At 41.9% G+C, this 24,246-nt stretch overlaps 1 long non-coding RNA gene across 1 annotated transcript in view; it reads right to left on the minus strand.

Annotated features, from left to right (window-relative positions):
* Positions 1-533: 533 nt before the first annotated feature.
* Positions 534-24,246, minus strand: part of LOC140598973 (uncharacterized) — a 74,229-nt gene continuing 50,516 nt past the window's right edge. The window contains exon 5 of the long non-coding RNA XR_012001495.1: positions 534-1,025. This is a non-coding gene — a long non-coding RNA (uncharacterized lncRNA). The remainder of the gene's footprint in view (positions 1,026-24,246) is intronic.

A 24,246-nucleotide genomic window follows, 5' to 3' on the forward strand; every position in this document is an offset into this window, starting at 1 on the left:
AGACTGGGCCTGGGCCTTGCAGAAGAGCTAGGCAAGGAAGACAGAGATAAATGGGATAAACAACCATGAGAGCAGGCACTGCCAAGAAGTGTTGTGTGTGTGGGTTGGTGGGGGGCTACATTAATTTCCTAGGGTTGCCCATAATAAAGTACCATGAATTGGGTGACTTGGAATAATAGTAGCTTCTTGTCACACCACTGGAAGCCAGAAGTGCAAAATCAAGGTGTCAGCAGAATCCCACTCCTCCAGAAGGCTCCAGCCAAGAGTCCTTCCTTGCCTCTGCCTATCTTCCAGTGCTTTCTGGCAATCTTCGGCCTGCCTTGGCTTGCGGCCGCATAACTCCAATCTCTGCCTGTTTTCCTGTGTCATTCTTCCTGTGTCTCTGTCTCTTCATATGGCATTCTTTTTATAAAGATATCAGTCATTGTATCAAGGGTGCCCCTCCACCCCAGTATGACCCCATCTTAGCTAAACTACATTTACAACAACCCCATTTCCAAACAATGCCACACTCTGAGGTACTGAGAGTTGGGACCTCAACAATATCTTCTATTGAAGGAACACAATTCAACCCACAATAGGAACCTTTTATTCATATATATATTTGGCACACATTTTTTCGTATCTACTATGTACCTGGGGTGTAATAACTGCCCAGCTCCTCTTTTCTTAATTGAACATTTACTGTGTGTGTGACATGTATTATTCTCACTGAAGTCTTTTACAGTCTTATGCAGTTGGTACTATTCGAACCCAAATTTTACACGTGAGACAACTGAAGTTTAAGATCAGTTGACTCAAGGTTAGGCTGGGATTCGAGTCCAGGGCCTATGCTGTGAATCCCATGTCTCGCCTTGCCAGGCCCAACATGGTATTAGACACATCAGGACAGGAGCCAGGAAACCTGAAGGGAGTCCTCTGACCAAGAACAGGCTATCATCCCAGAATGGCCCACAGCAGTGGCTCAGAAGAAGCATTGCACTGTGGATAGGTGGTTTCTGAAGTTGAGTATTCAGGAGAGGAGTCTGAAATTGGAAGACAGGAAGTATGGGTAAGTGTTAGGATGGCGAGATACGGCACAGGCACAGTTTCATCACAAGGGTAGTTGGCCATCCTGGCCATCCGGGACCATTTGTGGAGTCGCTCTTATGGATGGTGGCTTTCACCATCTTGCCCGGGCTTCTTTCTAGAGGGGGCTCATCACCTCCTCATCCCTCCACAGGTGTGGTGCCCAAACCTGGCTCCTTCCTTATGGTAGCCATGGAAGGAAAGGTCCACTCACCCCACTGCCTTCACCTCCTTCACTTCAAGTTCTGCCTGGGAGCCATATGGCCCTCCAGCCTCGGGAACTTGCTTCCATTCACAAGGTAGTGAAAGCTTTTGGAGGAAGTTACAGTTACAGAGTCTTAAAACAGATTGTAAATTCTTTATTTGGGGACTAATCTTGTCAGGCTGGTCGACCCTGGTGTTGACTGCTTTTCTAACCTGACATCAGTTAATCCCCACTGCTCAGAAGTTAATCCCTTGGAGAACAAGATGAAAAGTGGTTTTTGTGAGGCAATATTTAAAGGCCTACAAACAATAACACGCCTGTGCCTCTGCTTCTGCAATTTCTATTTCTGGAAAGGGTTCAAAAACCTGTTTGTGTGAATGAATGTGAAGAACTTTTTATGGCTGATCTTGCGAGATGATACTTTCGATGAATAATGTAGAAGTGTTTATACTTTGAGGCAGAAGGCACATGGCGCAAGTATGTGTGTTTATCAAATATGGCACAGGCGAAGGGCAGACTACAGCTACTGCAGACATTTCAAAGGCTGAGGAAATGCCAGAAGAGACTCTGTAATTGTGAAATGTCAGAGTGAGGAGTGGAAAGAGGCCTTCACGGGATTCTTCAGGAGAAACTGATATAAAGGATCAGCTACTATGTGCTGGACTCCTGGCTCACTGGAACTGCACTGTGAGGTTTGATGAGAAATCAATCCCCCACCCTCCCCATATTCACAGCAACCCATCATGGTATCAATGGCTCTATTTTACAGAAAAGACAACTGAGGCTCAAGAAGGTGAAGTAACACATAGACTGTCACATCGTTACTAAGGCTGAAATGCCAACTCACGCACCCAAGCACACAGGCCTCCCCCACACGTGGAGAAAAACATTCTACATCTCATGGCTAGGATGGCTGTCTTCTTGCTTTTGGTTGACAGATGTCCTACATTTATCTCATCTGCTGGAATTCCACTCAGAACACTCCACTTCTAGGAAGGCTTCCTGGACTAGACAAAACAAAAGAAGAAACTCCTAGAATTAAAAGATCAGAGCTTATACAAATCTTATAGGGTTGCCTGGGTGGCTCAGTTGGTAAAAAGTCTGCCTTCAGCTCAGGTCATGATCTCAGGGTCCTGGGATCAAACCCCACATTGGGCTCCCTGCTCAGCGGGGAGTCTGCTTCTCCCTTTGCCCCTTCTCCTGTCATGCTCTCTCTCTCTCTCTCAAATAAATAAATAAATTAAATTAAATAAAAATCTTATAGACCATTTGGTTCACTGGTTTTCAACTATGTTTTGAAGAATCCTATGGGTTCTACTACTAAGCTTAGGAGCCACTGGAGGAGGTGGCTGTCAATGAGTGAAAAAGAAGGTCCCAAGGGATTGAGATTCAGACCTCCACACAACGCTACAGCACTTTACAGGCACTTGTTACCTATTTACACTTTACAAGTTAGGCTTCTTTCATAAAATTTCACTTGAAAACGGGCTCTACTGATAAGATAAAAATAACAATAAATACATGTTAACGTTTTTCCAACGGCCTCCTTTTATAGACAGGAAAGCAGAAACATGGAGAGGGCACATTCCTTGCTCAAGGTCACAGGGCTAGGAAGTAGCAGAACTAAAGCTGGAGCCCAGGTTTCTGAGTTTCTAACTAATATTCTTGCTAATAATCCATTTTTTTTCTCTCAGATGAAACCATATCCTGACACCTCCTGACATAAGCAGATATATGCACATGTATATAGGGAGATATTTAAATATATATATAAATACACCATGGAGTTGTATATATTAACCAGCTCCTACGATCTAAGCTATAAATTCATTGAGAGCTGGAACCACATTGTTTCACTCTCACTGCCTAGGAGATTCCTAGCTCCTGTGAATCTTTACATTCCCTATGCCTAGCACATAGTGGATCCTCAAAAATGTTTAGAGACTGAATAAGCAACCCTGACAACCAGTTTTCAAATCTTTGCTTAAATAATTCCATGACAATAAACTTATTACCTGTGAAACAATCCATGCTCTCTTTGGGCAGCTCCAGGTGTTATGTTAAGCCAAAATTTATCCCCCTATAATACCAGTTATGCCTAGTCTACCCCTTTGGATTCCCTTTCTACTGAAAGTTTGGGATATATTTTTAAAATTTTTAAACTTAAATTCAATTTAGTTAACATATAGTATATTATTAGTTTCAGGAGTAGAATTTAGTGATTCATCAGTTGCATATAACACCCAGTGTTCATTACCTCACACACCCTCCTTAATGCCCATCATTCAGCTACCCATACCCCCACCCACCTCTCTTCCAGTGACCTTCAGTTTGTTTCCTAGAGCTAAGAGTCTCTTATGGTTTGCCTCTCTCTCTGTTTCTATCTTATTTTATTTTTCCTTCCCTTCCCCTATGTACATATGTTTTGTTTCTTAAATTCCACAAATGAGTGAAATCACATAGTATTTGTCTTTCTTTGACAGACTTATTTAACTTAGCATAACACATTCTAGTTCTATCCATGTCGTTGCAAATGGCAAGATTTCATTCTTTTTGATGGCTGAGTAATATTCCATCATATATATTCCATTATATACATTCATATATATTCCATTATATATTATTGCATTATATATATTATTACATATATACATTATCACATTATTACAGATGTAATGTACCTCTTTTTTTTTTTAAAGATTTTATTTATTTATTCACAAGAGACACAGAGAGAGAGGCAGAGACACAGACAGAGGGAGAAGCAGGCTCCATTCAGGGAGTCCAATACAGGACTAGATCCTGGGTCTCCAGGATCACGCACTAGGCCGAAGGCAGTGCTAAACCACTGAGCCACCCAGGCTGCCCTATATTACAGCTTCTTTATCCATTCATCTGCCTATGGACACAAGCTCTTTCCATATTTTGGCTATTGTGGACATTGCTGCTATAAACGTTAGGGTGCATGGATTGTAGGGTAGTTCTATTTTTAACTTTTTGAGGAACCTCCATACTGTTTTCCAGAGTGGCTGCACCGGTTTTCATTCCCACCAACTATAAGAAGGTTCCTCTTTCTCTGCATCCTTGCCACATACAAAAGACTCACAATGAATATCACCCTCAACTGGGAAAAACTGAAAGCTTTTCCCCTAAGGTCAGGAATACAAGTGATGTCTACTCTCACCACTGTTGTTCAACATAGTGTTGGCATATATTTTAAAAGAGATGAGGAAACTTCCATAATCTTCACACACACACACACACACACACACACACACACACACACAGGAAGTGTGTTCTATTTATCCTTTATTCTTCTCTACCAATTTAATATAACCATTAATGTGATGGTTAAGTATTCTGACTCTAAATTCAGACTGTCTGGATTCAAATCCCACCAATATCACATACATGTGTACATGTGTATACATACAAACACACTACATGGTTTTCCTATTTCCTTCCTCTGGTAAGTTCTGTGATTCATCCATTCCAGGATCCTGTTTTGCACAAGATATGATTTTGTCCATTCAGTTTCTGAATGAGAAACATTCAGGAACATGCTAGAAGGTCTTAAATGAGACAATATTTTCCTTACTTAATAGCACCTTTAGAAATAAGGGATTGAAATACAGAGTTTAGGGGTGCCTGGGTGGCTCAGTTGGTTAAGCATGTGACTCTCGGTTTTGGCTCAGGTCATGAACTCAGGGACATGAGCTCAAGCCCCACACTGGGCTGTGCATGGAAATCTACTTGAGATTCTCTCTCCTTCCCCCCCCAACCTTGCCCCCACTCACATGCGTGAAATCTCTCTCTCTCTCTCTCTCTCTCTCTCAAATAAATAAAAGCTTTAAAAAAGAACAGAATTTAAGCAGTATTAAAAATACATGAGAAGGGCAGCCCGGGTGGCTCAGCGGTTTAGCGCTGCCCAGGGCCTGATCCTGGAGACCTGGGATCAAGTCCCACGTCAGGCTCCCTCCATGGAGCCTGCTTCTCCCTCTGCCTGTGTCTCTGCCTCTCTCTCTCTCTCTCTCTGTATCTCTCATGAATAAATAAAAAAATCTGTAAAAAAATACATGAGAATACTATTAACTAATTTATGTCAATACATTTGAAAAGTTAGAAGAACTGGATATATTTCTAGAAAAATAAAGTTTTCCAAACCTGATTCACACACAATGTTTGAATAGTCTGATAATATGTATTGATAAAGAAGCAGTTGTTAAAGTTTCCCAAATAGAAAACACTTCAGGGTTTTTACCACTGTTTACCACATAAATCCCAAGAAATACATCATTCCATTATTTTACAAGTTCTCCTAGATAATTTTCCTATCCGTTCTATGTGGCCACCTTAGTCTTGATATAACAGGAAGATAATGGTAGCAAGAAAGAAAAATTACAAGATCATTTTAGTCAAAATATTGATGCAAATATGTTTTTAAACTATTAACAAACCAAAAATCAAACACCATATAAGAAGGGTAATATATTATGATCAAATTGCATTATTGCTTAAATGCAAGGTTGGTTTAATATTTAAAAATCTATAATATTCACTCTATTGAAAGACTAAAGGGAAAAAAAAAAACATTGACCCAAAAAAGCATTGAAAATATTAATTCCCATTATTGATAAAACTCTGAGTAAATTAAGAATAGAATTAAACACCATTAAACCTAAAGGATATCTACAAAAGAACAGACCTATAGCAAACACCATCCTCCATGGGGAGACACTAGGAATAATCCGTTTAAAATCAGGAACAACACAAGGCTATGCACTTTTAATTCTAGTCAATGCTGTTGTAAGACAGAATTAGCATATTGTAGGACTTGAAAGACATTAAGATGCTGAAGAAATGTGTAAAACTGTATTTATTTGAAGACATGATTAACAACATAGAAAATCCTAAGGGATAAATGAAAAATCTGGAGTTAATGAGTTAATTTAGCAAGGTTTGGGATGTAAAGCGAATACTCAAAAACCAATCCCATTTCTATGTACTAACAATGACCATTTAGAAGGTAAAATTTTAAAAATAATTATCATTTATATTAGCATACACTTAGAAATAAATACACAAAATACACTTACAAATACAACTTATAAAAAGTATTTAAGACCTCTAGACTACAATCTATACAATATTGATGGGGAAAAAATCAAAGGAGAATATACTATATTCATGGATTAGAAGCCTCAATACCATTAATGTGCTAATCCTCCCTGAATTGATCTACAATTCACAATCCAAATCCAAATCTCACTAGGCTTTTTTTAGAAGTTGATAAGCTGATTCTAAAATGTATATAAAAATACAAAATATCTATAATAGGCAAAAAAATTTTTGAAAAAGAAGGCAAGCATTCCAATTTTTTTAAGTGGGCAAAATATTTGAACAGACACTCTCAAAGAAGATATACAGATGTTCAATAAGTACAAGTAAAGACAGTCAACATCATTAGTCATCAGGAAAATGCAAATTAAAACTATAACTAGGCAAGATGTCAAATTCACTGGAATGACTAAAAGTAAAAAAGACAGATAAAAGGCAAAACTCGAGGGTGCCTCGCTGACTCAGTTGATAAAGCATGTGACTCAATTTTGGAGTTGTGAGTTCAACCCCTACTTTGTATGTGGAGATTACTAAAAATAAAAGCTTTTTTTAAAAACGCAAAACTAATCTATATTGATACAAAGCAAGTTAGTAATTGCCTAGAGCTGGGTTGAGGGGATTGACTAGAAAGGGGCATGTGACAACTTTTGGGGGTGACAAAAGTGTTATATATCTTGATTATGGTGGTAGTTACCTGGGTGTATACATTGGTGAAAACTCATCAAACTGCAAATTGGTGGGTGCATTTTATTTATGTAATACACTGCATTAAAGTTGTTTTTTAAAAAACCAAACTGATCAAACCGAGTGTTAGATGTGGAATAACTGAAGCACTCACATTTTGTTAGTGGAAGTGTGAAATGGCACAGACACTTTGAAAAATTGTTTCTTGTTTTTATAAAATTGAACACAAATGTACTCTCTGGCTCAGATGTGATTCGCAGGTATTTATCTACAAGAATTGAAAACAGATGTCTACAAAAATACTTGCTCCAAGTTAGAAACAACTCAAAAGTTCATCAAAGGATGAATGGATAAATAGTGATATATTCATTCAGTGGAATACTACTCAGCAGTTAAAATGCATCAGCAGCAAATACACAGAATCACAATCTAATCTCATGGACATAGTGCTGAGCAAAAGAAGCCAAACACAAAAGAGTTCATATGACATGATTCCATTTACATGAAGTTGTAGAATTGGCAAATGACATATGGAGATAGAAATCAGATTAGTTGTTCCTGGGGACAAAGGATAGTAGATATAAATGGGTAGGGAAAATTTTGGGGTAATAGAAATGTTCTATATCTTGATTGGAGTAGTGATTACACAAGTATCTTCATTTGTCAAAACTATGCACCTAAAATATATGCATTTTATTGTATGTAGGTTAAACCTCAAAAACAGTTGAATAAAGATATATTGGAAAGTAAGGAAAATACTGCCATTATTTGAAAGCATTATAAAGGAATCTGTAGCCAAATAATTAGAAATAATTTTAAAAATTAGCAAGATGATGGGATATTAGATAGATTTTCAAAAGTTAACTCCATTTCTATACATCAGCACATAATTGGAAAACAGTCTTTTTTTTTAAAGACCTTTGAAATAATCTTTAAAACACCTAGAAATTACCCAACCCAGAGTTGTGCAAGACCTGCACCCAGAAAATCCTTAAAATTTCCAGCAAAGTGGCATTTTAAGAAGGTCTAAATCAACGGAGAGTGAGGCCACATTTATCAGTAGAAGGACCTGACTCTGTAAAAATGTCAAATCTCCCCAACTGATCCATAATTTAATGTAATTCCAATCAAAATACCAACAACAATTTTTATGGAACTTGACAAAGTTATTATAAAATGGAAGTTCAACAGAATTGGAAAAAGAATAAGAGGGAGGAGGCACTCATCATAACAAATATTAGGACTTCTTGTAGAGCCAAGGTAATCAAAACAGGGTGGTATAGGCAAATCTCACTGACCAATGGGACAAAGACAGCCTTGGAACAGATCCATCAAATATGGGATTTGATATATGTTGGAGTGGCAACCCAGATCAGTAAGGAATGGAGGGACTATTCAATAAATGGAACTAGGAAAAGTGGCTATCCATACTGCAGGAAAGAAATTGAATCCTTACCCAACACCACTCACAAAAATTGGCTCCAGATGATTGAAGGACTTAAATGTCAAAAGCAAAACTTAAAAGTTTTAGAAGTGTCAATATCTTCCTGACTTAGGGACGGCAGAAGGATTTCTCAAGCAAGACAAAAATCACAAACCTTAAAAGGAAACATCAATGAATTTGACCATATTCAAATAAAACATTTCAATTCATAAAAGCACCTCTTGAAAAGATGAAAAGACAAGCCACCAAATGGGACAAGATATTTGTAACCTATTTAACAAAGGATTACTTACTAGAGTGTGCAGAATTATAAAATATTAAGAAAAAGACAATCCGATAGAAGAATGGGCAAAGTGCAAATATTTTACAGATAAAAAAATATACATGAACAATCAACATATGAAGAGACAGTCAGCCTCATCAGAAACCAGGGAGATACAAATTAAGACAATTGACAAAAATAAGAAGATTGAAATAGGATGGACAGGATCTCTGAGATGCTGCAAATGGACTGGGAGTTGCCTTGCAAAACTGAAAGTTCGCATAGCTTATGAGCCAGCAGCTCCTCTCCTGAGCATACGAGAGAAAAATTTGTGCACGTCCACAAAAAAAGTGTGGTAACGTTCATAGCAGCACCTATTCACTATAGTAAAAACCTGGAAACAACCCATATAATGGATAAATTGTATAGTCACACAATCGCATACGATATAGCAACAAAAATGAACTACAGCTACACACCACAATATGGATGATCGAATGTTAAGTGATAACAGCAAGTTTGAAAGTACTAGATTAAGCATGATATTCCTTCTTTTTTTTTTTAAGCATGATATTCCTTTTATAAACTGCAAGAGAAAGCATAATGAAGCAATTTATCATTCAACATACATTACCTGTTACATATACATACACATAGCTACATACGTGTGTAGATAAATACAGGTCTATATACATACAGTATATAGTGTATGTAGATACATGTGTGTATATAAGTGATACATATATTTACATATGTGATAAATGCATATTTATATTCACACATATATACATATACATGTATAGATGTGCATATACACGTATGCATGCATATATGTGTGTATATGTAGTTTTATCACATATATAGTTTATAGTTTTATTATATATCATATATGATCTAATACATAGTTTAATCTCATATATATAATAAAACTACATTCCAAGGGAATGATAAATGATCCAGAATAGTGGTACCCTGATTGGCAGAGGGGATGGGAACATAGGCTATGTCTAGTTCGAGGGCTGGATAACTGTGGTACGCAGAATAATACTCCCCCCCCCAAGATGTCCATGTGCTCATCCTTAGAACCTATGAACTTGCCAACCTACATGGCAAAAGGGGACTTTGCAGGGTGGTTAAGTTCAGGACCTGGATATGGGAGATGGTCCTAGATGATCCAGGTGGGCACAGTTTCATCACAAGGGTCCTTAAATGTGACAGGAGGCAGCAGAGTCAGTGTCAGAGGAATGTGTCATGCGAAAGATTGGTCTTTGCTGGCCTTGAACATGAATGAGGCCATGGGCCCAGGAATGTGGGCAGGCTCTGGAAACTGGATAAGCAAAGGAGATTATTTCCTAGAGCCTCCAGAGAGGAATGCAGCCCTTCCAACACCTTGATTTTAGCTCAGTGGGATTCATTTCAAATTTCAAATTCTGACCTTCAGAACTATAAGATAAAATAAATGTCTATTTTTTAAGCCACTAAGTTTGTGGTAATTCACTACAGCAACAATAAAAAATGAATACAGAGATCATTATATTGCTGAATTAAACAATCAAAGAAATCAATAAGAGCCTCTAAAGGACTAATGATGACAGAGTGTTGTATACCAAGGTTATGATTAGTCCAATTCTGTCCAACCTAAAGTCCAAAAAAAAACAATCCCTTACTATTTGCACATTTCATTTTAAACTTAGATAAGTGGCATGTCCTCAACATCCCTAACTTCTCTAAGGAATCTCTCATAGAGATGTCCACTGAGAGCCTATGAATCCCCAGGAATGGGGGCAGCTGCCCTGGGGAAAGCCAGGATGACCAGGAGCGAAGAGTGTGAGGCAGAGCCCAAGAATTTTACTTCTGGCTCAGCCACTATTACCAGGCAGCCTCTGGGTCCCAGTATCAAGATGATTAAACTGAATTGGTGGTTTTCAAGCTCATGTAGCCACAAAACCCTTTTCTCACAAGCAAGTGAATCCTAGCAATACAAGCCAAACTTTACATCTAGTAGCATGGGGGGCGGGGAGGAGGGTCCCAAGGCTCATCGCCTAAAAGACCAGCTGTAGTAGCAGTCCATGAGGAAGGGGAGTGATCCTTGAATTGAACGGGCTGGGAGAGTAGGTCAGCCTTTTGAGGCTGACCCCTGAAGAACAGTGCCAATCCCTATTGTCGCTGCCAGCATTAGTCAGTTTGGGCTGAGTAAAAAGCAGCTGCAAAATCTCAGCGGCTTATAACAGCACACATTTATTTTTCTCTGTAGCTCAGCTGGACTGGCTCTGCATCAGGCTGTTGGTCAGGTGCAAATCTGCTCCCCACATCTTCATTCTGGAACAACATTCTTCTCTCAGCAGACCACAGGAGCACAAAAGGGCCAGCCAAGACAAATGGCCATGAGCCTGGGTATGCTATTCTGCAGCAGGGAGGGAATGAAGTTTTGGGAGAAGTTGTACCATCTTTGACTGTCTGCAGGACTGTGATAGAGATGGGTCCAGTCTGCACTATGAGGCAGGAAGACTTCCCTGGCAGTGGCCTTTCCACCACTGTCAGCCTATGGCGACTACGGAAAATGTCAGGATAGATGGTATCTAGGAAAACTGGTCTTTTTAGAGTGTGCCTCTAAAACCCAAATCCAATGAAACTTTTTTTTTTCTCACCTTTTTGAGGGAAGTGAGTTCCTGCCTCACAGTGAGTAGTTGCTGTCTGAGCCATCCCCTTCTTGAAGGTAAGCATCCACTTTGGGCAAAATATCCTTTGAGGCCTAATTCCTCCCAGCTCATAGCTGATCTATCTTTGGGAATTATTAGAAGCTCAACTGTGGCCCCTTCCCCGAATTTGTATGTTGAAATCTTGATCCCTAGTTCCTCAGAATGTGACTGTACTTGGAGACAAGACCTAGAAAGAAGTAATTAGCTGAAATGAGGCTGCAAGGATGGGTCCTAATTCAATCTGACAGGTGTCCTTATAAGATGCAGCGATTTGGGCATACCAAGGTAATCCAGGGACACCTGCCAGCAGGCAGCCACCTACAAACCAAGGAGAGAGGTCTCCGAAGGAACCTCCCACCCAGTTGACACCTTGATCTTGGACTTTCAGCCTCTGGGGCTGTGAGAAAATAGATTTCTGTTGTCCAAGCTGCCCCCTGCCTTGCCCCCATAGTCTGTGGTATCTGTTGTGGCAGCCCTTAGCTGACTAATACAGCAATCACTGCCAGTTTGTAGAGGGGGGCAGCCTTGTCCTCCCACCTCACCTGTTAGGTGGAATCATGTTATGCACATAATGGCGGACACTATGGTCAGGGTCAGGAGCTGCAGCAAGTGGGCACTGATACCTTCTTATCTCCTTTCTTTGCTTCCCACCCACAGCCACTAGTTCACTACCTAGATGGCGAGAAATGCAGTGTGGTCATCATAAGCTCACTTTACACCTAGAAAATAAGGACATGGTCGACAGCAGCTTGCCCTTTGTCCCTTAGCCGCTGGGTTTAAAAGATCAGAGGGTACTGACACTTCTGTCCTCTGAGCAAAACTCTCCACAAATGACAATTTCAGCACAAAGAGGACAGAAGGCAGTGATGAGAGAGAAGAAAGCCTTGCGTTGCCTCTGATTTTCTTGATCTGAATTGCTTTTCAGGCGCTCACGCTGAGATTACTCTTTTGTTTTTTGAGCCTTTGGGTTTGAATGGAGCTCTCTCTGGGTTCTCACAAGGGACCAGAGAAGGAAGAATGAAGCAAACGTCAATGGCAGGGTTGATAATCCTACAACCGTTGACTTGAAGAGCCGACCAACAGGGCCCTCCTCTGGCTAATCTATTGTGTCAATGCATATCCCTAGCAGCCCTTAATTGATGGATTATTGACAGAGTAAGCAGAGGTGAGTGCTGATAGTTTGCAGTGAAGTCCTATGTAGGGAGATTTAATCTGCAAATGATAGAGTGGACCATAGTACCTCCAAAGCTCTTATCAGGCATTGGGTCTGGGCCAGGAGAACCAGCCTCAGGATGACCCCAAAGTCCAGCTTTCTTCCTCCTCAACCAGTCCAGTGCCTTGAAGGCTGAGCACCTTTACACTGCTCCCAGACACATCATAGGTCTCTCGCCCATGCAGTTATAATGCCTATAGCTTAAACAGTGGCTCTCAGCCTTTTATATTCTAAATCCTACCGTAATTGGGTGGGACAGATAGGGGAGTGGTAGAAGTAGGAGGGCAGAAAGTAAATCAAACCACTCATACTATTATTACTATTTTTTTAGTCTGGTAAGGTTCAGGAATTGGTTCCCAGCTAAGGGCCAGGAAGAGATGAGGAATTAAATAGATTTTTTCCCTTTGGCTTGCATCTGCTATTTGGCTTCCCTGGAGTCTTTCTAGATGAGCTCTGGCTTAACTGCAGTGTGAGGCCAGCCTCACAGCCCACCCTGATCTACACAGCTTGACTCTGGGAACCAGGGGAAAGCAAGGAAGAGGGAACCCCATTTAATAATGGGTAGAGGAGAATATGCCTCGAGGTAACTTTGAGTACCAGTTCCAGATGGAAACTCCAAAGAGGAAGGGCTGATGGAATAAGGTGGCACATTTACAGGTGGACATGGGGACTGAGGGAGAGTAAATTTTGTGTGATTAATTTTTGAAAGACCCACAGCCTAGCCTTTGTTTAATTATTTTTGTTTTTAAGATTTTATTTATTTATTCATAAGAGACACAGAGAGAGAGGCAGAGACAGGCAGAGGGAGAAGCAAGCTCCTCACAGGGAGCCTGATGTGGGGCTCGATCCCAGGACCCCAGGATCATGCCCTGAGTTGAAGGCAGACCCTCAACTGCTGAGCTACCCAGGCACCCCATTTCTTTTCTCAGGATCCTTTTGCATTATTTAAGTACTCAGGTCTTCCTCCTCCATTCCTAAACTGACATGGGCAGAGATTTGACACTTCTGTGTGCCTCAGAATATAATTGAGCAGAGCTCTGGGTTCACTGGAGCTCTTATTTCTCATGAGAGACTGTACTTCTAGTTCCAAGGATCAGCAAAGCAGATTCTTTGTCTCCAGCTAGATGGTTCATCACATAGAGATGGAGTGATATATAAGCCTGAAAGCTTCTCTGGAAACCCAGGGGGCAAGAGAGCAGAAAAACTTGGCCAAAGAAAGTAACTGGGGGTTAGAGTCATTCCCCACTTCAGGCAGAGCACAGCTCATGCTGTCTATGGGACTCATGAGACACTATTGCCCTGAGGGCCATGGTCCTTTGAGAGAGGGATCCCATCATAGGCAGCTGAGGGAGGGCAGCACAACCATCGAGAGTCCCCAAAGTACAGCAGGAGTACCAGCCAGGTAGGTTATTGTTCCCTCAGGCTGCCCATTGGGTCTTTTTTTCTGACAGACTTAGTAGATCTTGACTCTGTATGTAGAGGGGAGGGGAGGGGCTGGTAACCTGACTGCATTGAGGCTGACCACATAAAAGTGTCTCAGTCCTTGAAGAAGACTGTGCCCTTCTTTCAGCCTTCAGGCTTCCTAGGCAGCCAGACCAGAGTTAGAGATGAGGCATCAGCTGGTTTGATGGGAATGAATTGAAAGGCAGGGTTCAAGTCCTTCTCAGGTACAACAAGGTGGTCTGCAAATAAATCACACCAACTCTTTAAAAATACATAGTGAAGGGGCACCTGGGTTGCTTAGTCAGTTAAGCAGTTAAGCATCTGACTTTGGCTCAGGTCATGATTTCGGAATCCTGGGATCAAGTCCTACATCAGGCTTCCCACTCAGCAAGGATGAGCGGGCTCGTGTTAGCTTGCAAGGAGGTCTTTGCAGAGCTAGGTAACTCTTGAGATTGCTAGTGAAGATGGCTAGCGCCAGCCTTCATTCTTACCACAAGCTAGGGGCACCGGCACCCACTTTACAGTTTAGGACAAACTTATTTGGAACAGATGAAGACTAAGAATCAACTATTATACCATTTAGGGCAAGACATTTAATGTCACTAGACTCCAGTTTCCTCTATGATAAAGTAAGAATTAGAATACGTTCACAAGGGGACCCTCGGTGGCTCAGTGGTTGAGCATCTGCCTTTGGCTTTGGCTCCTTGACATCTGCAGGACCCAGGACCCCAGGGATCAAGTCCCACATCAGGCTCCCCGCATAAAGCCTGCTTCCCCCTCTCCCTATGTCACTTTCTCTTCTGTCTCTCATGAATAAATAAAATCTTTTAAAAAAATACATTCATGAAGTTGTTAGGCAGTTTATCAGCAGTTAGTAAGTTGTAAAGGGTTCTATGAACAGTAACAAAATTTCTCGCTGTGCAACCTTGGGAGTCTAACAAATACATCTGAGAAAAGGGAAGGACAATAGAGGCAGGTACCGTTTCTGAGGTGCTCCCTGCAGTATCATTAATGTCTGGTACAGAAAAGTTCCACAATAAAATATTCATTGAATGAATGAAGAAATTCAGCAGAAGCAGCAGCTGGCCAGCGGTACGGGGACCACCTCCCCATTTGCTGCCTTGTTGAGAAATGTTTCTCTTTTCCTTCTGTAAGCTGTTCAGGCCACATCCAGTCCCTGCAGATTTGCCTGTTGCCAAGATCTTTCTGCACACTTCCATTTAAATAAATGGTTTCTTTAAATGCCACCATTTCTTCTTCTTCTTTTTTTTTTTTTTTTAAGATTGTGGACCTTCAAGAAGATGGTAGACAAGCCCAGAAGGTTGATCTTTGGCAGGAATGAATATAATATTCTTCCAGGGAATGTCTTGGCACTTGATGATTAGTGCCCTTGCCTGAATCATGTGTTGATCAAGCCCCTGCTTTGGCCATCCTCTTTGTCTGCTGTCTTGCCTCCAGGGGGACCCCATTTCAGTCTCACCACTGAGATCCTAGAATTGGCCAGAGCAAACATAAAAGCAAGAGTCAGAAGTAAGACCACTGCCACTTGCAGGGGAACTAGTTCCTGCTGCTCTCAGCTGAGAGCTGCACCTGAGGACTGGGACCCCATTTATTCCCAGCAAGCCAGGGGATGTCTGGTCTCTGGCTCTGGCCTGGCTGCTTAGAAAGCCTGGAAGTTGAAAGAAAGGCATGTCTTATCTAAGACTAAGAAACTCTCTAAAGCAGGTTTTAAAGTTGATAGGCCATAGCACTTTGAGGTAAAAGATCAGCAAAGAATACCTTCTATGAGAAAACCACTATCTTCCCTGAAACAAAATGGAAAAGTACACAGAGTGGGAAAAATTAGAGAGGGAGACAAACCATGAGAGACTCCTAACTCTGGGAAACAAACAAAGGGTTGCAGAAGGGGAGGTGGGTTGGGGGATGTGGTAGCTAGGTGACAGGCACTGAGGTGGGCACTTGATGGAATGAGCACTGGGTGCTATACTATATGTTGGCAAACTGAATTTAAATAAATTTTAAAAATGGAAAAGTAGATGGTAGTTTCAGGATTGAGGCACATGCAACATGGGACCCAAAGAGAGTTTGAGGAATCAGGAATATCGGTGATTAGAATACAGGCTGAGGAATAGAGGTTTGAGGAGAAAGGGTTGAACTCAATAACCTGGGACAAAATGAACTGGATGAGGAATATGCTTTATCCTCAGGCAAGAGCCAGTCAGTCGATCCAAACCTCATGAGTTGATGGAAATAGATCCAATGTAAGAGTTAGGATTCACACTCTGGTCTATTCTATAATCGATTAGCCACTTGACCTTGAGTAAGTCACTTCACTTCCCATGTATAAAACCAATGGAGAAAACTAAGTGCCTGCCATAGTCCGTGAAACTTCTATTATTTATGCCAAAGTCAACCAAAAACTGAGATTAATGTCACAGGGTGGGAGAGAAGGAAACTAGTCAGGGAGATCCCTGACATCTACCATTTGCTAAGCATGGTGCTGGGGTTTTCATGACATGGCCTTACATAACTCCACAAAAGAGTGGAGTCTGACACCATTCTCCGCATTTAATAGATGAGATAGTGAAGTCTTAAGTAAGTCAGGCAATTGGTCCCAGCCTGTGAGATGGAAGGTGGTAGGACAAGGATTCAGACTATTTCCAAATTCTCCCATTTTCCCATGGAACTGGCTTCCTCACAGGCCACATAAAAAGGCCAGTGTTATTTCTTCATCGTCATGCCATGCCATTCCTCTATGGAAAGCACTGTAGCAGACATACTACTGGCATACTAAGCACTGAGCAGGACACAGCGGATACCACCCCATATCATCATGCTCCTCAGGGACAAACTGGTGGTAAAAGACATGCACTGAAAGGGGATGCTGGGGTGAGAATAAGGGTCACCCTGACATTCTCTGTGTCCCATTTTTCATCCTTAAAGGGACCATCTTCAGCCAGGATACAATGAGTCTATTTGTGGTTCTTCATCACCCCTCTCCTTTCATCCCTGCAAATCCAATTCTGTCTGGGGTTGCATGGAAGGTGGAATTAAAACCTCCTCATGTCTGCATGTCGAAGTCCAATGCAAAAATAATTAAATCTCCAATCATTTATCTTCCATCTCCAATTCCAATCCATTGTTCTGAGGATAACTTGAATGGTGTGCTTCCCCCGCTGTGTAATTTGAAATTGAGTTCACACTTAGCTAACTTTTTACTGTTGGGAATGTTTCTGCGGCATGCATTTCAGCCTTCTCCCAAGGACAGTACTAATTTGGAGCTCAAACAGAGAGAGAGAGCTGGTATTGCAGGAATGCCAAGTTCTCAGTTTAATGGCCGCGCAGTGGCTGAGTGGTTGCAGATGTGAGCACTTCAGGGCAAGCAACAGGGCTGAGATGTTGTGAAGGCCTCAAAGCCCTGGTATTTTCAAAGTGGGTACCCTGAAACAAAATTGTGACAGGGTTTTTCCCTTTTGATGCCACTTTGTGGTGTACCAAAGCCACAACTTGGTACACAATATGGTGGCTCTAATGAATCTATTCAATCTAGTCTTCATAATCATGGCATCTCTAAGGTAGAAAATTAATTGGATGAAGTTAAATATCCCCTTTTCATGTCAACAAAATTGGTTTTTCTAGGGATTAAAGGATTACCGTGGTGTTAAGTCCCTAAAGAGGCTAAAATACTTTATTATTCATTACAAAACACAAAGATTGGGCTGCTGTTTTTTTTCTTGTCACTGCCACTCATTTCATTAATGTGGAGCACCAAAGAGAACTGTTAATGACAATTTCAGAAGCCCTTAATGCTCTTCAAAACGCATGTCTTCCCTGCTTACAAACTCTTTCTGGGTAAAATAGCCTGAAATATATCGCACTGAAGCCTTTTACGGCCTATTCTCAGAACCCAATGACCAGCAGGCTGGGATGAGCTTTCAGTAAAGTCATTGAAGCTATAAAATGTGGCATTTCATATTGATGTTCTCTCAGCTTCTGACCAAAAGAGTACAATTTCTCGTCAATAACTGAGAAGGTATTTCCAGCTTGGGTCACAGGATGGAGAAAGCTGGCCTATGCCATGTCATCACAGGGCGGCCACTTTTCAAATTAGGATTTACATATGTTCTCTTCTCTACATAGAAATGAGCCCTTTCGACTATTTCCATCATAGTTTGTACAATTTTGAGTTGGGAAACTCCCTAGATTTTCTCCCTAAAATCTAGTATAGATTTTTCCTATACTAAAATCTGCAGGATCTGTACCTGGGGAAACTAAGACACAGATCTATGCTACTACTTGTTCTTGGCCACTCAACTGTCAGTGGCACGGTGGGGCTGGAACCCCAGACTTCTGCTCCAAAGCTTCTTTTTGCCCCTTATTCAGCACTTCCCCAACATCTGCATTTCCCTGCAGCTAGATCACTTGGTGATAGAAGCTGGGACTCAGACTGGGGCCAGAGCCCATGTCTAAGGACAGTAGGTCACACAGTGACCCACCATGACCACAGCCCAGTGAAGCCCAGGTTCTGAGCCAACTGGACACACACTATTCACCAGGATCTGCAAGCCTAGCTTTACCTTTCATTCAAATCCACCCTGGGAGGCTCTTGGTCCTCTCTTGGAGAACATTAAAAACAAGGCAATTAATTCAAACATTATCAGAATAGTCCTATAAAGCTCTACGCTAGGGAGAGATAATGAGTTAAACATAGAGTAGGGGGTATTGAGATAATAGTGTCAAGTAACTATAATAAAGGCAGAGACAAATTAGATAAAGAGCCATGAGAGGTAATGTACAAAATACTATCAGGGGCAAAGGGGGGAAGTCTCTTTAAATTGGGGAATCTAAAAAAAATAAAATAAAATAAATAAATTGGGGAATCTAGAAATGATTCATGGGTGAGGAAGTGGCCTCTGAGTGAGTCTTGAAGGAAGGAAGGATATGTCTCAGGAGGTACAGGTAAGGCAAGGTCATTCAATCTAAGAGAAAATGCATGTGTGACAAGGAGGCAGAGAGCTCTGCATGGGATACAGTAAATGATGATTTCTTAAAAGACTAACTGATATGTCTTCCCCTCCAGAAAGCCCTCTCTGATTGCTCCAGGCTGGCTTTTCCTCAGTGTCCCTCCAGCATCCCGGCCATACGTCCACTGTAGCAGCAGCCAGAACATCATGTCACGTAGTTGCCCCCCTAGAGCCAAGTGACTTGAGTTGAAGCCAATTCAAGTCACTTTTAAACTTGTTTTGTATGTGACCCTCGCACAATTCCTGACATCTGCTAAGTTCCCCAAAATATTTGTTGAACATGTCAGGGGTCTGTTTGGATCACAGAAGAGAAATCATGGGGAGAAATCCTAAAAGGAAAATTGGAGGCCTCCCTAGGGAGGGCCTTAGCACCTGTGGTAGGGGCTCATGCCTTATTCAGTGTGTGATGGGGAGACAGGGAACGTGGTAAAGGAAAAGCCATAAACAGAGCTGTGCTATGAGCAGACTATTTTGACTCAGGACTATAGGATGGGTTTGAGAGGTGGGAACCAGAATGTGAGCAATCAGGCAAGTATGGCAGACCACTGGTGCAGGGGCAAAGGGGCTAGGACCAAGGCAAGGCAGTGAGGTCGGGCAGTTGGGGGAGATGAGCACAGAAATTGCACCTGGAAAGGGGGGGATCACACTCCACCCATATTTCTGTTCCTTGGTTGGCTAGGACGGGGAGAAGGAGCTTTCTATCATTTTTTTTTTTTTTTGGAGGGATGGTTTATAAAATACTCACTGCCCATAAAGTGCTTTTAATCTGTCAGGTGTAATAACCACATGAAGGGGAAAGAAGCGTTTTTTTCTGTCTTCACTGGAGAAAGCTAAGATAAGACACACAGATTGGCCCAGAGAGACATAGGAAAGGAAACTCACAATGAAAACAGTGGGAAATGGCTATCAATGCAAAATCTAAGTTTTAGATGTCCATGCTCTCTCACACACACACACACACACACACACACACACACACCAACTCTTGGTTTTTTCAACCAGCATTCAGTTCTCTTGTCACAAAAGGCAATCTTTTCAATTAGATGCTAATGTGTCTTTCACCATCTTTTTTCAATGCTGCATATTTCACAATTGCCTCCAAACAGAGCAACTACCAAACTCTTAAAATGCTGCAGAAAGACCCTGAGGATCAGAGGGTAAAACAACAGAGCTGAAGGCTCAGGGTGTGTTTCCATGACCATTCCTGCAGGTTCTTTTACGTTGTTGCCTTATGTATTGTCTACCCAGAGTCCAGCCTTATGGAGGCACACATGGCCCTTAGAGAGAGTCCCCCTATCTATTGTCCCAAGACTTGGTTCCTGCCTCCGAGAAAGTGACAGATAATCAGATGCACACACACACGTACACAGCTTACCCCAACAATTTCATCACCCAACAGCAGTGAATACCAATGAAAAATATTACTACAAAGGTACATAATCTATTATTACCAAATTATGAGAACCAGTGGGAAATCAGTAAAGAACAGTGGCTAAAAGAGAAGTCTCCAAGTCAGGATCATGGTTTCACAATTTCCTACATGAAGAGCTTTGGGCAAATTACCTAAACCACTCTGGCTCTCAGTTTTCTCATATGTAAAATGGAGGTAAAAAAAAAATAATAATAATAATAATAATACCTGTCTCAGTGAGGTTTTCTGAAAATGGAATAAGAAATTGTACTGCATAGCAACATAATATGTAACATATATATATATATACTAGTATGGATATCATAGATGTAATATATATATACATATTATAAATATAGCATATTGATATACTGTATGTTATTATATATTACTATATGCTATTAATACATCATTATACTATATTAATTTTAGTGTTGATGGTAAAAGGGAATGTCTTGTACACTGAAGTGAAAAGGAGAGCTGAGCAGAGACAAGAGGGATTTCTCGGACCAGCAGGGAGGGATTTCTTGGACCAGCATCCCAGGGGCTGTGACCCCCACTATATGTAGGAGCAGTAGCCAGCCACCTGACAAGAAGGCAAGGTGACTTGCGTGCTGCCCCCCTAAACATGAGGGTGGGATACTGTGTGTGTGGAAGTCTAGACAGGCACAAGTGAAGGCTGGTGGAAGAAGCAATTGTCTGATAGAACCTTTTGGGGAGGAAGGGCAGGGGAATGCCACCTCATTGGAGTGGACTTCCAGGCTCAGCCTGGCATTACCAGCTAGGTCTTATCTGGAAGCCACAGCCTTTTATTTCGCAGGTACTGTTTTAAAATCAGTAGTTATTATGTTGACGATAGTATCAACTTGCAATTCCATGTGACTCATTTTTATTTCCCATTGTGTTGTCTTTTTTTTTTTTAAGACTTTATTTATTTGTGAGAGACACACACACTCACACAGAGAGAGAAAGAGAGGAGAGAGAGAGAGAGAGAGAGAGAGAGAGGCAGAGACACAGGCAGAGGGAGAAGCAGGCTCCATGCTGGGAGCCTGACATGGGACTCGATCCCGGGTCTCTAGGATCAATCACATCCTGGGCTGAAGGAGGAACTAAACCGCTGAGCCACACAGGCTGCCCTCCCGCCCCCCCCCCCTTTGTATTTTCATACATGTGGTCTTTCTCTTTCTCTCATTCCCATCCAGTAAAGCTGCAGATTTATTGCTTTTCCTGTTTCATAAAGATGAGGAACCTGAGAGCATAGGGGTTCCATGATTTGCTCAAAGTCACATAGGCAGTCTGAGGCACACAGCTGTGCACTTATAATTAGGTGGTCTGCTTGTTTTTGCTGTGTCATATCATTTTAGATAGAATCCAGCCTTCTCTAGACCCCTCTGAATAATCCTCAAGGCCCAGGCCCATCTCTGTCATTCCTTTTCCCCTTTCTGTGTTCCTTCTCCTGCCAGCTGCCTCCTTGAGACACACTCCAGCAGCTCAGATGCTTTATCTAGCAGGTGCTCAATGGCTCTTCTGGGGGAAAATGGCCACATGACCTTCATGCCGGGAGCACTTGCTTCACCATTCACGATTCCAGGAGGCCCTCGGGGCTGACCTCGCTTCTCCAAGGGTTGGCCCTGAGGTGGGATAAATTCTGGGGACCAGTACAGCTGATACTGTCACATACTGGACACAGAGGAGCTGCAGGCGCCCACCTGGTAACTGGCCATGCCCTGGATCAGCCCCACTGCAAATAAGCCAGTGGAAATATGCCAGCTCTGGACACTATAACTCCAGGCACCATTCTCCAAGGGCCTCCCAAGTTATTCCATGGTGTGGGGAAAGGTGTGGTTGTCATCATTCTTTTTAAGCTGAGAGACCTTCTTGGCACAGTGTTTTAGCTCCTGGCTTTGGGAAAGGGAGGACGGCAGGCTGGCCGAGGGTCCAGCTCTCTCACCCCCAAAACTGAGCAAGTTCTGAATCGGTGACAAGGTATTTAAGAGATAAAGAGACCTTTCTGGTAGGGAGACTGAAGACTGTGAGCCAAAGGCTCTCTAGAAATAAACACAATATGACAGAGCCTGAAGCCAGCTAACCAGCCCTTTCAGTACCCTAGGCTCAGTCCATGTTCTGAGTGCGATCATCACAATGTAATGTGGTGGACGTTATCTTAGTTCACCACAGAAAAGCCTGTGCTGAAAAAAGATTTAATGTTATGCCCTTAGCCTTTATAGAGGGTCGATAGGAGAAACATTTGAGGAGCATTTACCTGCCGTTATAGAACTGCAGGGAAAGACTGTGGCCATTATGCTCCCTGGTGTCCCTACACAGCCCCGACACAATAAATTCTCTTTCTACCCAATGCTGGGGAAGATCCAGCTTCCTGCTTGCATCCCTTCTCTGTTCAGACATCTCTGACTGGACAACCAAACATACAACCTTGTCTTTCTTCTTTTCGTCTTAGTTTTTATTAAGCCTGGCCCCAAATCCCATGCTCAGTTGAAATACTGAGCCAGTCCCTGTCGCTCCAACATATGTTTCTCCCCACTTTCTTCTTATCTACTTCTTTTAATTATGATTTTGCATACAACTAGTTCTGTAGGCTGCTCAGATCTTGCTCCCATTTAACAAAAGAAGACACGACCGATGATTAATAGGCAGAGAGAGATGAAAGAGAGGTAGGTAGGTAAGTAGAGCAAGCTAGCTTTGGGTGAATGATGAGAGGGGAGGGGTGTGTGAATAGACTAACCTGAGTTTCATCATTTCATCCACACAGTTAGCCCAAAAGGGAATCAGGAGTCCACAGCCAGCCCAAGATTATTAGCCCAAGATTTCCATTCATTCCTAACAAAAATATGTTCACTATCTATAATCTGAACACAGATTTCTCTAGGACACAATTCATGTTTTATTCATATTTATATTGAACACAATGCTGCCATATAGTAGGTGCTCACAAAATGTTTGAGGCGGCATTAATCTAATTAAACTAGAAATTTACTCTACCAGGTGCAATACACAATGCCTAAAGCCCACCACATCCTTGAGGAGATACAATTCACAAACCTGTATAGATCACAATGGCCATATAATCAATACATCTTTCCTAGACTCTCCAGGCTGATCATGTCAGATCCTGTACACTCCTCCCACAGTCCATTCTCTTGCTATTTTCCCATCTACAGTGCCCACCTCTTCCCATCAGGTTAACCAGCCCCTGTCTACCTTTGAGACTTAAATCCGGTCTCACCACCATAAAACTTGTTTCCAATTCCAGCCAGCCCACATGGATTCCCCCTTCCCTGATCATCCACTGCACAGGAGGCTTCTCAGGCACCTCCAACAGCCTGTGACTCGCCCACCCAAACAGCCCACGGGCACCTCAATCTCCGCCTGTCCAAAGCGGAACCCACCTCCCACCAACTGCCATGTAATCTGAGTGGTTGAGTGTGCGTGCGGGTCCTGCAGTAAAACTACCCAAAATCAGATCCTGGGGGCATTATTTTGTCAAGGTTCAACCAGAGAAGCAGAACCACTAGAAGATATTTCTATATATACATGTATAAACCCGTAGGATATGCATGTGTGTATAGGTATCCAAACACACACCATAGATGCTTATGTGACCCTAAATCCTTACATAAAGGAATTTTTTTTTTACAGAGAAATTGCCCTGCACAATTG

Source organism: Vulpes vulpes, chromosome 5 (assembly GCF_048418805.1).
Source record: "Vulpes vulpes isolate BD-2025 chromosome 5, VulVul3, whole genome shotgun sequence".
In the NCBI taxonomy this organism is placed as follows: Eukaryota; Metazoa; Chordata; class Mammalia; order Carnivora; family Canidae; genus Vulpes; species Vulpes vulpes.